Below are 11,826 nucleotides of genomic sequence, written 5' to 3'. Positions count from 1 at the left end.
AGAAATAAAATCAATAGCCAAATACGACAGTTTCAGGAAAGCGCTCGGGGATTTTTTGATGTGTGATTGTTATAGTGTTAGTAGCCTATTCCAAGTTCTCAGATAGAGATGTATATATTGTTTATATGCGTGAGGATGCGTCATATGGGTGTATGTATACATGTGTTGTTATATGTATATAGGTATGTCTGCTGCTATTCGTGTGCTTGCATGCACACATATTAAAAATTATATATATAATTATGTACATTTTTACAATCTAATGCTAATTTACTTCTATCTCCTTTATAATTTCCATCTTCTACTTTTTATTACAATTTTTCCAAAATTTTAGCTTCATCTATAGTTACTAATTTCATATGTTTACACTAGATTTCATATTTCATACAAAGTAATTACACTCAATTGGTCACCATGAAACAGGCAGCCGCCTAGTATGGTGATTCATTATATCTACTTTATGTAAATTTCAAAATAATGTAAAATGTATTAAATAAATAAAAATAAATCACTAATTTTTGTTTATTGAATATTGTATCAAATAATCAAACCAAACGAATACATTAGGTACTAACAAAATATGATAAGTGTATATTTTGTCTTGTTATTTCTAAGTACTCGTACTTATCAATTTGGAAGGCAAGTTTGGGTACCGCTGTCCGGGAACCATTTATTGGATAACAAACACCTCTGCTGTAGGTCGCCACAAGTGGTTCATTTGGTAATTTAGCAGGGGTGCCCGGGTTCATCGGGTGAGGTGTGTTCAGGATGCTCCTGCCCATCAACTTATTCTCCTTACACTCCTTTCTTCGCTCATTCGCTCTACACGCCCAAACCATCTAAGCGTCCCTTTCTTAATCTTACTCATAACGCTTACATCAGCCTTGCAATCTTTGCGGATCTCCACATTCCTCACACGATCATACATGGTTTTACCTCACATACGCCTCAGGGATCTCATTTCAACAGTATTCAATCTACTTTCATACTTTCCTTGCCAGTTCCATGCTTTTGGCTTGTCTTTCAAAGATACTTATTTCCGTTAAACAGAGTGGTGGTGACAGTAATATTCTTTTGCCTGCTAACTATGTCATCTTTGGGGATGCTGTGTGGAGGGTATTTTTGAGGAGATGAAGGAATGAACATGGATCTTGAATATGATTACCGTTTATAACATGTTTTTCAATGTAAAAAGCACCTGTTGACACACTTCTATTAGTAGTTTGTCGGTACTTTTTTCTCATTTGTTTTTAGCACATTTTGTTACATTTACGTTAAAAATAATACATTTTTCAAATATAGTAAAATTAATTCGTTTAGTCCAAAGGAAAAGGTTGTCATAATTTCTAATCTAATAAAATATTTACAGCTTTTGTTCAAAATACAAACGACAGTGTTTTTCCAAGTAATAAAATTCAAGATTTAATGTAGTTTACCGACCCAGTTAAATTTATTGTACCTCACTCGTATTTAGTAAGAAACTCTTTAGGTAGGTACCAACTGTTTATACGGAATATGATTTATGCATTATTGGTACTCTTTAAAACATGCAAGCAAAACTAGTTATTTTGATATTAAATAAGATACTTTACCCGTACTTTAGTTTGTGCTGCTATTTATATATTTGTCTGTTTTACTAAATATTTGCAAATCTAACGGTATATCGTTTTTATAAAAGTATTCTACTGCGAGTATCGAGTAAAGAAAATATGTTGCTTACAGTCCAATAGTTACAACTCTCATGTATCCAATACTAATCATTGAGTACTTTAATTTAGTAATTACTAATTAGTAGGAATTACTAAATTTCAAAATCTTTATTTTAAGCAAATGATTACTTATAACTACAATAACGTACTGTACACTCCTCTTCAAACCACAAGCTAACGCTTCCCTGGAAGAGTAGTATTCAAATACCACAGTAGGTAAAAACACAATGTAAATTCTATTTCATATCTTTTTATTTTATTTATAAATAAATATTTTTAGTCATTTATCTCATTCAAGGACTTCCGTGGAAGGATAGATTATTTTGTGTGAGAGAGTAACAATGTTATGTGAAATTTTTATGAAGCGATAAAAATGGCATATTGACCAGAGGTTTTCTCAAATTGATAGGTTGACCTCCTACGATTATCATTAAAACGTTCATAAAAATAACTTTTATTTTTAATTTGCGTATTTTTACAACGCTACCCATTTCAAAATTACAAAAGTTTATATAGATAAGTATCTACCTGTATTTTATTCAACATTTTCTTGATAAGTTCAGAGAAAATAAAACAAACATTTTCAGATCAAGAAAATGGAAACTTGACTTCAAAACAGCCATTTTAAGACAACTATTACAACCGAATTCGAAAAAAAAAACATATTGGCTTTCACAAAATACATTCTAAAAACAAAGTGTATTGAATACAAAATGAAGAATAACACAAGAAGTGCCTTGTGGGCGTGTTTCGCAATCCAAATATTTGTCTAATCAAGGCTTAAATTTCCAATTCATAGCTGTGTTTACAAAATTCAATTGGGATGGATATTTTTGTTATTTGTTTTTGGGGTATTATGCCGTGTTGCGGCAACACGGCATAATACCGTTCGCATTAACATTGTTCGCAACACGGCATAATACCCCAAAAACAAATAACAAAAATACTTTTGGCCGTGAAAATCTTAAATCATATTTGGGATGGATATCTATGTTATCAGGCGAGTGTCAGTGAGAGCACTAGGCTATTGGGCTAAATAAAACATTTAAAAAAATTCAATTTCGTATGGAAGGCACTTCTAGTATTATTATTTATTCTATGGAATTGAAATACAAAAGCATTGTAAGTAAATTTTCCTCTAAACGGCATGAGCAATATTACCTGCAACAATGGCTCCCTTATTGTCCGGATTACAGCGGAATCATTTGTTCGGATCGTTCGCAAAAGAATAAGAAGTTGTGGTCTATCTATGGAAAAGCGGTACAAACCCCACCACTAGTGGAAAAGCGGTTGAATTCCCACAACTAGTGGTGGCGGGTGGCGGGTCCGGCCCGGAGAAAAGTTCAAAGGATAAAGGGAGCGTTTACACCGGGCGGGAAAACATTAATCAATCTGCCCTGGGCCACAGGATGTTTACAAGAGTGGCTTGTTTATAAATAATTAAATGAACTAGACAAAACTCACCTCACGCTCTCGTTTGCTGAAATAACATTGTACTCTTGTTTGCTAAGAACACTTGGATCCGCAGACTTTTAAAACAATGGAAATGGTTAGCAAAACCTTTCAACACTTTACATATATTTTACAAAGTTGAATTAGAAGGAGTGAGACATCTTAGGCTGCTGTCATTTAAAAATTGATCTTGTAGTCTAAGATCCACTCAAGCGATGGGTGTTTTGTTTTCGATTTGGCCATTCGATTTAATTAACCTCATTAATATTAATACAGTGACATATGAACTGCTTACTGCGGTAAGGCCAATGAATCCACATAGATTTATACCACACATTTTTAGCTTCTATATACATTCGGCACATGATGACAAGCAATCGCTGAAGACGTTTTGTAAACCTGCCATAATATGCCAAAAATCGTTTGAGGGGTTATGCCAATTATTGGAATGACCTTCCATGTAGTCTGAGGTCAAAAACTGGCTTTAAAAACTTTTTTATTGTCCTTTTTTAAAATTTATTTATTTATATAATCTAACATACAGTTTACATGGATAATAAGTACCAACAATACTGAAATTTTAATCAGTACCGCTATGGGTTAGTAGTAGTGTTTAAATGAACACCTCAATAGGAAAACCTGTGCTGAGGTGTTCGCTTATTTTAGATAATTTGTTATTCTACCTTATAACTTAAAAATAACATTTTATGGAAAGGACTACTTTCATACACATCCAAAATGACTTATAGAATAACCAATTTAAAGCACCCTTGAGGTGATTGGATGTTAACCAAGTAAAGGTATATAACAAACTCCCACTTAGTATCAAATAATTCAAAACAAAAAATAACTACATTTAGGACATTAAATCTTGGCCTAAGGAACTACCGGATAAAGAACTTACTAACATTTTTAAAACATCGTCGTAGAAGTTTCTGGTAAACCTTACCCAAAACATGAGGTCGAACCATAATTGACCAGAAGTTGCTAAAAACTTCCAAAACCTAGTCCCCTTCAACACAGGATCTCCTAGTGAGGAGGACTATGAATATAATCAATATCTATTATACATATATAAATAAACATATTCTAGTAAAAATAAAAAATATATATTGTAGTGTTGACAAATATTTGTAGTTTCATTACCATCTGAGTTACTGATATTAAAATTTTTTTTAAAGTTAAAGTTATGTTCACAAGACAGGATTTTTCATGCCAAGCACAGAGGGTAACAAATTATTGTAAGCAATAATTATTAGCCAATGAAGATATAATATATCTCGACGTCACCTATTAGGAGATTTAGTATTTGCATTTCCTACAAAAATAAAGTTGGTTGTATTCAGGTGAAAAAATATAATAAGCAATATTGGTTGAATAAAATACTATTATTTCTCCGCTCCAAAGCAGACACATCCACTGTGAAGACCTAGACAATCCTCATACTATGATCCCAGACACCCCTGCTAAGTCACCAAACGCAGCGAATCTATTGGGGTAACCGATGACACAGGTGTTTTTACCCATTGAATTTTTCCCAGGGCGGAAATACCCATGCCCGCTTTCCAAATAAAAAAATCTACTCTCACTAAAATTTGCAATGAATCTATTCTAAATGATGATGAATGTAGTATATTTTAATAACAATAAAAGTATTGTTTTATTATCAAAAATATTAAGACTTATTTACGTGTATTTTCACTTCTTCCAATAAAAATCAATTTTGATGTTTCACATCTGCCAGGAGTTTCCGTGACGGCTATTTTTTTAAAACTTTCCCAATCGACTGATTGCGTAGTTATAACAAAGGTTATAATTTTAATTCAAACTTTTTTTATACCCATTCATTGTTCTGTATTGTAACTTACAAGTAAATCGTGTATCTATAAAATATTGTTTCATATTTATTGGTTCAGTATTTATAATAGCCTTGGAAAAGTGATGAAGATTGTGAATGATCCAGCACGCGATACTTGGCACGATACTAAGCCCGTATTCTGACTGACGGAATCACAGTATGGTTGACGTATTTTTGGAGTATTTATTCACATTAATCACTTGTCAACAAAAATTAAACAGCGATGGACCAGAGGGCTCTCACCTAACCTACCTTGTTCCGAATTCGTGTAATTACCAGACGGTTCCCTCTAAAGGACGGGTTGTTTCGGAGAATTTGAACAATTCTTCAAATTTCAAAGTTAATTTTCAAGTTCTGTGAAAGATTTTTTCAAGGTGTTATTATTTCAGCTCTGTCAAGAAACTTGCCTATAATGATATAATAACAGAACTTGAATAAGACTTTCACAGAACCCGAAAATGATCGTCTAAATTTGATGAATTATTTAAATTCTCCGAAACAACCCGTAAGTCTCATTAAAGACGGGTTGTTTCAATGTATTCGAACAATTCATCACATTTCAAAGTCAAAAGTTCTGCGAATGTTAAATTCGATATATTAAAATATATATAATAGTTAACTAATAACAAAACTTGAATAGAACTTTCACCGTACTTGAATATTAAGGACGGGTTGTTTAGGAAAATTTGAACAATCAATCAAACGTTCATTCTCACTTAATAGATTATTGTATAAAAACCGTGAAAAATGACGGAAAATTATAATTGTAGAAACATTCTCAATTTTAAAGACGATCAGAAATTAACCTTTTGAATGAACACCGTTAGTAAACTTAAAAATTACGACATCTGTCAAAATTTATACAAAAGAAATATGCGCTTAGTAAATGTAAAATCATTAAATAGATAATTTTGGTTCTTACTTTATCGCTTTGTTTTTTGTACAATTGTTCGCAAAATCTCAAATTGGAAATAATTTTTTTTAAGTAATAACGATTAGTCTGAATTCTCGACAAATCAGTTGTAATTTTGAAAATGGCAATTTAAATAATTTTCTGTCAAAAATATTATTATCAACTTTATCACTTGTCTAATTTCTCAGAAAAATCACTTAAAAATTTAAAAATGACACTTTAATTCAAAGAGTTCATAGATTCATTATAATTTTTAATTATATTTTTAAAAGGTAAATCTTTTGGGTCTCCCTGTAATTCGAGTTAAGGCGACGGGTCAGCGCGACACACTGAAGACGAAAAACAAAGATTGGCGAGTTTTTGTTGCGTTTTTGTTTCCGCCAGACAACTGATAGCCGGAGCTTTGTGTCCGGGTTTTGTGGGACCGCCAATTAACTAAATTGCTACTTTATCTGACCCGGAAGCTAATTAGCTAAGAAGACCGCGTCCCTTTCTCCATTGACGGTGTGATTAACGAGCGATGCGATCTGATGGACAATGCGCCGTGTCTTGCCGGACCTTTGATTCGGATACACTAGCTGATTGAATAAATGATAAGCATGATGCAAGGAGCCACGCCAGTTTATTTCCAACCCGCCAAATAATTCAATATGTACTAGTATTTCAATCAATATTACTGCATTATTATATTTTTTTCACTTGTAAACAACCAACTTAATTTTTGTAGGAAATGATTTGTTAGTGCTAAATTTTCCACTAGATGGCGTCGAGACATATTATATCTATGTATATTTGTTGGTGAACTATTTTGACTTGTCAAATATTATTATTTTCTTAATGATAAACTAATGTTTATAAGACAAGATTTTATGCAAAGCACAGAGGATAATAAATTATTATAAGCAATAATAATTAGTCGCCTGTAATATCAATACAAATTGAAAATATCTGCAGAGTAAAAATAAATGCCGCTGACGGGATTTGAACCCTCGCCTTCTGATGTCCGGTCAGATGCTCTGGATCACTGAGCAACGTCGGCTTATTTCCAACCCGCCAAATAATTCAATACTATGTACTAGTACTTCAATCAACAATTACTGCTCATTATATTTCAATTTGTATTGATGTTACAGGTGACTAATTATTGCTAATAATGTATGTGTTATTATTGCTTAATATGTATGAATAGCCAGGTACTTTCCCACCTTCCCTTTCCCACCTTCCTTTTCCCACCTTCTCCCCCTCCAAACTGACTTCAGCTTCACAACCTACCTTGATTAGTGATACCAATGTCATAGTCACTTGTGTGATATTCATATAAAAAAATCCCTCAGGGCCGATGACATCTTTTGAGGAAAGGAAGAAGTGAACCTGGATCTTGAAGAGACCCATGATGTAGGAGGGAGGAAACACAGAGGCCGAATATCAACCGTGTACAAATGTTGAGCGCACGTTTGACATGTTTCCCAACTGATATTTGAACTTAACATGAATGCATAAAAGCGGTAAAAGGATTTTATAAAATTATTAAAACTGTTATTTATATGACGATTTTAAGGAAACTGAGAGTCAAAGTTCTTAAACTGTATGATCGGTCTACGATCTTCACCAACCCTAAATATTAAAAACCTTTAATAATATATATTTTTTAATAGTATAATAGTTCAAATTGCTCAAACCATACAGTATAAAAACTTTGACTCGCAAAATTCTCAGTTTCCTTAAAATCGTCATATAAATAACAGTTTTAATAATTTTGACCCACTTCATAAACAGTACTCCCCCTTCCGTAATCATTTAAACATTAAAAATGGAAAAAAGACACCTTTTTTATGTTAGGTAATGTTTGCCCGAGTTATCTCGGGCATGCGAATTCTGGCATATAATAGCCGCCCGAGTATACTCGGGCGTGGTCCTTAAGAGGTTAACAGTAAATGATTAATTAAGAGGAACAGCAATGTTCATGTGGTGATCACTCGTTTGAGATGCCGAGCTCAATCACCAAGTAATTTTAAATTTGAATCATTTTTATATTTGAGTCGAATAATATGATCTTGTGGGTAGAATTTATACTGTTTTTATTTACGCTGTGACACAAGTTATATCGGGAAAGAAGATAATGATTAAAAACACAAGATACAAAGCAGACACGCCCATTTATACGTCGGCATAATCATGCTATCTCATTCATAAAAAAATGTCTTTGTCGTACCTTTAGACACACGTTCATCACAGTTTGTGTAACCACAGTCGCATTATCAAGAGTCATTACCGAGTGATGCTCAAATTTGAATAAAATTTATTAAATTGTTTTTCATAAAATATGATGTATCAAAAGCAAGATCGTGTCGTAAAAATTAAGTGATTATGACTATTTATTCCATCACAATAAATTATTTAAAAAAAAAAAAAAACAAATTTAATAATCAAAAAAATTGAAAATAAAATCGTTTAAACTCTCCATATGTGTGCAGTTCTACATATCATTAGTAAAGGACTCCGCGTTACGCGTTAGCAGCACTTTCTAAGATTGTGGGAGATTTTTATTTATTTTATTATTTTTCTTCCACTAAAGTTAGCGTTTCCTATTTCTGAAATTAAAAAAATGAGTTGTATAACGTTACGTTACAAGTTAATAAAAAAACAGCAACTGTTTTCCAAAAATTATGAATGTAAAAATATGCGATACAAAATAAATTGAATACCTATGTATATTTGGATTGTGATAATTTTTTTAATTCTTTTCATCTATTGGTTACGAGGATTCATAATTTATATTCAAATAAAACCGTTTTATTAAGTATTATATTTATTTTTTTTTTAAATACAGGATTTTCCAATAAGAGGTGTTATTTTGATATTCAATCGTAAAGGATCAATGGTTTCGTTGCTTGTGTGGCATGTAGCGCCGTCCTGTTCAGATCAATACCATCCAATTCCGGCCATAAAAAATCATTAATCATCTCTCGATAGCGCAATCCATTCACCGTAACTGTTGCTCCAGCCTCATTTTCGAAAAAGTAAGGTCCAATGACTCCGCCGGACTTTCAGTCTTTCGTTTCATACAATCTAAACGGTAAAAACTCTAACATGCCGATCAAGTACTTGTGAAACACCTGTGTGTGTAATAAACCGGGTGTAAAAAAATTTGTGATAATATACAGGGTTTTACAATAAGAGGTGTTATTTTGATATTCAACCGTAAAAAATCAATGGTTTCGTTGCTTGTGTGGCACGTAGCGCCGTCTTGTTGAAAGTAAACGTTGTCCAGATCAATACCATCCAATTCCGGCCATAAAAAATCATTAATCATCTCTCGATAGCGCAATCCATTCACCGTAACTGTTGCTCCAGCCTCATTTTCGAAAAAGTAAGGTCCAATGACTCCGCCGGACCATAAACCGCACCAAACAGTAACACGTTGAGGATAGAGAAGCTTTTCAACAATAACTCTTGTGTTTTCCTAGCCCCAGATGCGACAATTTTGCTTGTTGACGAAGCCACCTAGGTGGAAATGGGCCTCATCACTCAAGATGATTTGCATTTGATTCACTCAAGTGAATTTTAATAATTTCAATGCATTGTTGAAGCGTTTATCGTTCCATTTTTATTAATGGTGTAGTTTATACTTGTCAAATGTTAAAAAATGACAGCTTTAAAAGTAAAATCTACCGACATAGCGGGCTGTTCAAAATAACACCTTTTATTGGAAAACCCTGTTTAATGTGGCAAATTAAGTTATTTATAAAATGATCGGAAAAAAATTAAATATTTATGCCTGAACATCCACAAAATAAAATAAAAGGCACTTTTTGGCCATGTTCCTAGCATAAATCAAAACAGGCGGATGGTGTTAAGCGGGAATTTAAACCTAATCGCCATCTACGTAAGGGTTGTTATTGATGGCGGCTCAATTTAAAATATTACACGACGTAGTGCATCGCCTTAATTTGGATGTCCGCGATTATAACGGACAAGGTTAAACGCAAGAACACATATAAACAAATATTGTGGTCTGATCAATGTATATAATTACTTATTTACGAGTCCAATATTTGAATCAATGAAATCAAAATTGGCCTAGGGTTATCTTGACAAGTGTATAAAATAAACATTATATTAATAACTGTACTTTTATCATTAATATTGACATAAACATTGTGTTTATTACTTTGGCGAAGTTATTTTGTTGATATGATAAAATTAGTCAACAAATCTGTTCCAACGTTATCGTCGGTTCCATGGTGTAATGGTTAGCACTCAGGACTTTGAATCCTGCGATCCGAGTTCAAATCTCGGTGGAACCTGGACTTTTTGTTAAAACAAATATTAATTTACTGTTTAATTTCATCATCTTTTAAAAACGATCTCTTGTCACTGGTCACGTAATGCCAACGCTGCCAGAAAATTATTGAAATATTTTTTGTTCGACGTAGCTACTTGAAAGAAAGATAAATTTGCAGAGTTAAAAAACCGAAAAAAAAAATTTTACAATCAATTTTAAAACGTCTTTCAAAAACTTTTTTCTGGTTTGGCTGAGGATTGAACCTTCATTCCCAGGAACCGAAGTCAACCGCGCTAAAGCCCTTGCCAGATGCCGATCGTGTAGAACCGACATATTTTTCGTATATTTACTGCTGTAATATCGTACGATTTCAGAGAAATGCTTATATGTCGGCGTGTGTGTACTTGATTAACACCAAAAGTTGATAGAATGCAATGTCATCGACAACGAGTCTATATGTTAAGTTTCAGCTTGATCGGATATTGGGAAGTGGATAAATTTCCACGTCCAAGATTTGCATTAAATAAAGGTGAAATTCAAATAGTTGTAAGTAAATACACATTTTGTTCTGTTATTTAGTATGCTTTAACTATGAAAAAAAATACGGTATTTCTTTAAATCCTACTAAACGTAGAAGGACTATATCTCCACCAGACCTTCAGAAACGAAGGTATGATGGAATATTCTGAGAAATGGCAATATCTTTTAAAAGTATTTCTTTTTTTAAATTCCAATACTCACAATTGTATCGGAAATGGCAGATTTTCGGAGTGTGAGATAAGAAAATATTACACTAGTAAAAAAACAGTATGTCCTATGAAAAAATACGAAAATGTTAACGCATAGAGCTCTACAACTATAGGCGCTATTGCATATTAATGTCTAGCAGAAACGTGTTGTGATTTGGTAGTTTTAGTTAGAGCGTTGGTAGAGTTGATGGTCAATTGGAGGTAAAAAAGTAGAACCTATTTTTTCTCTTCATGTCTCATCTAAATATAATACATCAATGTGTTAACGGGATATGTGACCTAAACCAATTTGATAATTCGATTTATTTATTTATTTACTTATTTATTTATTTATTTAACGCCCAGAGGGCTTTTACATGGTTGGTAGTATAATTTTAATTTGACATATAAATGTGGAAAACACTTAAGTCAATGATAAAAAATAAATGTGAAGATGTGGAAAAAGATATCATATTCCCAACCGAATTGGCTGGCGAAAACAACATGGCTGATAAGTTTAATAAATATTTTGTGACAAGTATAGAAGAAATTAACAAAAATATCCCAATCATAGAAGAAGAAGAAATTTTCAATTTTGAAAAAAAAACTTGCGAATCAAATTTTAAGAAAATAGACGGCCAGAAACTCCAAAAAATACTGTCCAAAATCAAATCAAAGCCCAGTCGAGATGGGATCACTATTCAAATATTAGAACATGCATTACCTGTAATAGGAGAAGAGTTTCTTAGTTTAATAAACGAATCGTTAGAAACAGGGAAGTTTCCTGAATCATGGAAAACGTCTATGGTGATACCAATTCCAAAGATTTCGAACACAAAAAAATGTGAAGACTTTCGACCTGTAAATATGTTACCAAAATA

General features: G+C 32.7%; 1 non-coding gene across 1 annotated transcript; it reads left to right on the top strand.

Moving 5' to 3' along the window:
* Nucleotides 1-10,167: 10,167 nt before the first annotated feature.
* On the top strand, nt 10,168-10,239 carry TRNAQ-UUG (transfer RNA glutamine (anticodon UUG)). Its single transcript has one exon. It is a non-coding gene; the product is annotated as a tRNA-Gln (tRNA).
* The last annotated feature ends 1,587 nt before the right edge of the window (nt 10,240-11,826 follow it).

This window comes from Hesperophylax consimilis, chromosome 9 (assembly GCF_061612785.1).
Source record: "Hesperophylax consimilis isolate HC1 chromosome 9, BYU_Hcon_1.0, whole genome shotgun sequence".
Lineage (NCBI taxonomy): Eukaryota > Metazoa > Arthropoda > Insecta > Trichoptera > Limnephilidae > Hesperophylax > Hesperophylax consimilis.
Note: the sequence above shows the minus strand (reverse complement) of the source record. Positions and strands in the feature narration are given on the sequence as shown.